The sequence below is a fragment of the Canis lupus genome, chromosome X, assembly GCF_003254725.2.
Source record: "Canis lupus dingo isolate Sandy chromosome X, ASM325472v2, whole genome shotgun sequence".
NCBI lineage: Eukaryota > Metazoa > Chordata > Mammalia > Carnivora > Canidae > Canis > Canis lupus.
In genome coordinates this window covers 31,769,696-31,775,742 of record NC_064281.1, presented here as the reverse complement: position 1 = coordinate 31,775,742, position 6,047 = coordinate 31,769,696, and positions in this window count along the sequence as shown.

Below are 6,047 nucleotides of genomic sequence, written 5' to 3'. Positions count from 1 at the left end.
GGATTTTTTTATAATTCTTTTTTATTCCAATACATTTTGTTTGGATACTCTTCAAAAGAAAATTTTCCGGGATGCCTGAGTGGCTCAATGGTTGAGCATCTACCTTTGGTTCAGGGCGTGATCCTACAGTCCTGGGATCAAGTCCCACATCAGGCTGCTTGCAGGGAGCCTGCTTCTCCCTCTGCTTATGTCTCTGCCTCTCTCTCTGTATCTCTCATAAATAAATAAATAAATAAAATCTTAAAAAAAAAAAAAGAAAACAAAATTTTCCAACTATGGCATAGTTGTAGTGGATAAGGAAACAAGCAGAAAAGAAACTGATCGGTCTGTTGTGGCCAGGCTGGACCTGTGCCTTCCCAATTATCAGACTACCTTTTATTTCTTCAAATTCTTTTTATATCCATCAAAAAGACATTTTGAGGGCTTCACATTGCTCAGGAGCACAGAAAATCTTATACTTGGCAGTGAGTTCACCAAGTCAAACATGGACCAGAAATGCTATATTATACCAGCCTTGACCAAGTTCTTCCTTTGAGTTCTCTCTTGCTCTTCTGACCCATTCTCATCTCATGCCTGTTGTGTCTCAAATCTGCAGCCAGTCTCCTTTTGAACTCGTCCAATCCCCTCACCACTATTTCTCAACTTTACTATTTCTCATATTCTGCTCAAGACTTAACCCAGATTCTTTCTTGCTCTCATCTCCTTGCCTGGACAACACAGGGATGAATGATTGCACTCTGGTTGTTTTATTTTCAATTTTCCAGCTCACAAAATTCTCAATTCTCATACAACCTCTGAGACAAGGAGGCTGGCTGAAGGATTATTATGCCAAGTGTGGTCAGAGGACCAACAGCATTGGCATCTCCTGGGAGTTGATTAGGAATGCAAAATCTTAGATGTCACTTCAGGCCTGCTGAATCAGAATCTGCTTATCTGAGTTGTAACAAGATTCCCAAGGCAGTTCTGTCTATACATTAAGTATGAGAAGCACTGAGTTAGATCATCAGTCCACAAAATTATTTTTTCTGCTTTATTGATATAATTAAGATATATAAGATTAAGGTATACAGTGTGATGATCTGATACATGTATATATTGTGAAATATCTACAACAATAAGGCCAGCTAATACATCCTTTACCTCATGTAATTACCATTTTACTGTTGCTCATATGACAAGAACACTAAAGCTCAACTCTCAGGCACATACAGCCATGTAGGCCAGTGATATACACTGTGACCAGATCATGCCCATGAGCCTCTGTGGGGGACCTTGGCTGTCAGCCTGCATTTGTGTGGCTAATGGGGCTAACTGACAGTAAGCACAGAGCAGTGGAAGTTAGTGATGGGAGTTTAGGTCAGCAGTGTGCATGTGTACAACTGCAGTGGCTAGCTGCAGGTAGGTGCAGCAGCAAAGGCCAGTGACAGGAGTCAGGGTCAGATTAAGGCCCATGACCTGCTGTGGGAGCCTTGGCTGTCAGCATGTATTCATGTGGCTGCAGGGATTATCCACAGGCTCATACACAGCAATGAGAGTCCACTGTAGAGGCCTCGGCTGGCATCTTATACGTGTATAGGTGAAGAGGCTAGAGCTGGCTGCCAGTGGGGGGCCTAGGCTGCAACAGGAGGGTAGGTGGGCAGGGAACAGAGAGGGACTCAGACAGCTAGCATCTGCAAATGCCAAAACTTGTGGAGGAAAAAAAGATCGTTGTGGAATATGCAGGATGTCCATGATAGTTGTCTTAGCCATCGGTTTCCTCTGTGGCAAATGCTCCTGGGGTCCTCTGCAAAAGAGTCTTCTGGGATCCATGACAAGTGATGATAACTGGGGAGGTCTGCGACATCTGCAATGTCTGGTGAAGTCCTCAGGGGTAAAAGCCACTGGGATCCTCTGCAGAAATGACTGGGAATCCAGGTCACTCCCACCACGTGACTGATACTGGTAGCTCCTGCCCTTTCCTCCTTATTCTTAACTGTCTCTACAGGTCTCATCGTTCCTTCTCTTTTTTTTTTTTTTTTTAAGATTTTTTTAATTTATTCATGAGAAACACAGAAAGAGAGGGGCAGAGACACAGGCAGAGGAAGAAGCAGGCTCCCTGCAGGGAGGCCGATCTGGGACTCCAGGACCACACCCTGGGCTGAAGGTGGTGCTAAACCACTGAGCCACCCGGGCTGCCTTATGTGTATTTTTCTTAGAATTTCCTTCATATGCCTTGTGATGCAATTTGGTATATACACATTGATGGCCATTATTTCTCCATTATATTTTGTAATTTTTATAAAAAATGTAACCCCATATTTGATTTATGACTGAAATCTCAATTTGATAGTAATATTTTCATATTTGCAGTTCATCCTTACCTAATTTTTAAGCTTTTAATTTTGAGATAATTATATATTAACATTTAGTTGTAAGACATAACATAGAGAGGTCCTAGATACCTTTTACCAGGATTTCCACAATGATAACACCTTGCAAAACTAAAGTACAATATCACAACCAGGATATGGACTGTGATAGGTAAGACACAGAACATATCAATCATCACAAAAGTGTGCCATACCATGTCCACATCCATGTCACTCTCCTGCCCTCATTCATCTCAGCAACCACTAATTTGTTCATTTGTATAATCCTGTCATTTCAAGAATGTTTTATAAACAAAACTGTAAAGTATTTAACCATTTGTGATTGGTTTGTTTTAACTCAGCATCACTCCCTGGGGATTCATCTAGTTTGTTGCCTCAATAACTCCGTCCTTTTTATTTGCTGAGAAGTACTCCTTGGTATACACATTTTATAACTTGTCTATCTGCTAACCCATAAAGGACATCTGCTTTGTTTCCAAGTTTGGGCTCTTATTAATAAAACCGCTCTAAACATTCATGAACAGATTTTTGCAAGAACATACGTTTTCATTTCTCTAGGATAAAGGCCCAGATGTCCAATTGCTGGGTCTATGATACTTTCATGTTAGGTCTTTGTTTTTGTTTTTCAAATGGCCAGAACTTCTCCCAGAGAGGCTATACTGTTTAAAAAATTTTTGCGATGCCTGGGTGACTCAGATTTGGCTCAGGGTATGATCCTGGTCCTGGAATCGAGTCCCACATTAGGCTCCCTGTGAGGAGCCTGCTTTTCCCTCTATGTCTCTGATTCTCTCTGTGTCTCTCGGGAATATATAGATAAAATCTTAAAAAGAAAAAGAATTCTCAAAAGTTTAAGAACTATTTTAACTACTCATTATAGATATTAGAGGTAATCCAGTTTCTCCTCAGCCACACTAGCACTTGATATTGTCACAATTTTTTATTTTAATGAATATCAATTTATTCTTTTATTGATGATGCCTTGGTGTCAAGTCTAAGAACTCTTCCTAGCCTTAGTTCCAGTAGAATTTCTGCTGTCTTCTACCGTCTTATTGAAATGTTTTACACTTAAGTTTATGACCTATTTTGAATTGATTTTTACATACTATGTGGACACAGACAACCTTTTTTAAATAAATTGACAAAATTCATATAACATAAAATTAACTAGTTTAAATACTAAAATTCAGTGGAATTCAGTCCATTCAAGATTTGTACAACTACCACCTCCATCTAGATCCAAAAAATTTTAACTACCCGGAAAGCAAATCCTATACCCATTAACCAATCATTCCCCATTCATACTTTCCTTTAGCCCCTGACAATCACTAATCTGCATTCTGACTTTATAGATTTACCTTTTTGGATATTTTATATAAATGGAATCATAGGGCAGCCCGTGTGGCTCAGCGGTTTGGCGCCTGCCTTCGGCCCAGGGTGTGATCCTAGAAACCCAGGATCGAGTCCCGCGTCGGGCTCCCTGTGTGGAGCCTGCTTCTCCATCTGCCTGTGTCTGTGGCTCTCTCTCTCTCTGTGTCTCTCTCATGAATAAAGAAAATCTTTAAAAATAAGTAAATAAATAAACAAATAAACAAAATAATAATAAATAATAAATAGATGCATAAATGTGAACTTTTGTGTCTGACTTCTTTAACTTAGCATAATATTTCTGCAGTTTATACATATTGAAGCATCTATCAGTATTTTACTACTTTTACTTTTTTAAAATAGGCTCCACACACAAAGTAGGGCTTGAACTCAAGAGCCTGAGATCAAGAGTCAGATGCTCTACTGACCGAGTTATCCAGGTGCTCCCGTTACTTCTTTATATGGCAGAATAATACTATCTTGTATTGATATACCATATTTTGTTTATGCAGACATTAATGACATTAACCGATAGACATTTGGGCTATTTCCCAAATGTCTTTTTGGTTAATGCAAATAATGCTGCTATAAACATGTGCAAGATTTTTTTTTTAACTTGTTTTAAATTCTTTGGACTATATACCTAGATGTGGAAGTGCTAGTTAACATGAATATTCTATATTTAAATTTTTGAGAAACCATCAAATGTTGACAGAGGCTCCAACATTTTACATTCCCAGCAACAGTGTATAGGGTTGAGGCTTCTCCAAACCCTCATCAACAATTGTTAGGACCTGACTTTTTATTCTAGCCATTCTAATGGGTGTAAAGTGATATTGTGAATTTGATTTGTATTTTGCTGATGAATAATGATGAGCGTCTTTTCATACACTTACTGGCAATTTTTATATCTTGTTTACAAAAATATCAATTCAAGCCATTTGCTCATTTGTAAATTGGGTTGTTTGTCTTTTGCGAAGTTTTAAATGTTTGTTTTTAAAATATATTCTGGATACTAGACCCTTTTCGGATATATAAGTTGCAAATATTTTCTCCCACTCTAAACTATATTTTCCCTTTGATAATTTCCTTTGATGTACAATTTAAAAACATTTTTTTAAAAGATTTTATTTATTTAATCATGAGAGACAGAGACACAGGCAAAGGGAGAAGCAGGCTTCATGCAGGGAGCCTGATGTGGGACACAATCCCGGGTCTCCAGGATCATGCCCTGGGCTGAAGGAGGTGCTAAACTGCTGAGTCACCTGGGCTGCCTAAACATTTTTTTTGATGAAGTACTGCTTATCTATTTCTTTTTTTGTTGCTTAGGCTTTTTGGTGTCATATCTAAGAATCCATTGCCTTATCCAAGGACATGAAGATTTACCACTATGCTTTCTAAGATTTTTATATTTTAATTCTTAGATTTAAGCCTTTTATCTCTTTGAGTTAACTTTTGTATATGTTGTGAGGTAGGTGTTCTACCTCATGCTTTGTGGATGATCTTGGCACTCCTGTAAAAAATCAAGTGTCCACAGATGTATGAGGTTATTATTTCTGAACTTTCAGTTCTATTCCATTGACCTATATGACAATGTATGTGTCTATATACATCATTTTGATCACTATCTTTTTAGTTTTGAAATCGAACATTGTGAGTGTTCAAAGTTTATTCTTCTTTGAGATAGTTTTGGCTACTTGAGGCCCTTGCAATCCCTCATACATTTTAGGATTTTTGCACTCTAAAAACCAGAAATTCCAATGGTAACTACGCTAAATGTGTGTATCACTTTGTGGAGTACTGTCATCTTAAAAATATTAAGTGTTCTGATCCATGAACATGGGTGTCTTCTAAACATTAAGTTTTGTAGTTTTCAGTGTATAAGATGTACACTACCTTAGTTAAATTTATTCCCAAATATTTTATTAGGAGAATTGCTTTCTTAATTTCTGACTGACTATTCACTGCAAATGTATAGAAATAAAAATGATTTATGTTCATTTTGTATCTTGCAACTTTGCTGAATACACTTAATAGTTCAAATAGTTCTTTGGTGGATTTTTGGGGAGTTTTCTATATATGAGATCATGTCAAGAAGGGACAAAATAGCTTCATATCTTTCTTTCAAATTTCAATATCTTTTACTTTATTATTTTATTTATTACCTATTTTCCTTGGCTAGGACTTCCAGGACAATGTTGAAGAGAAGTGACAAAAGTGAGTATCCTTTTCTTTTACCTTATCTTGGGAGGAAACCATTCAGTCTTTAACCACTGAGTGTATTAGATGTGGATTCCTAGACCCAGTTTTTTT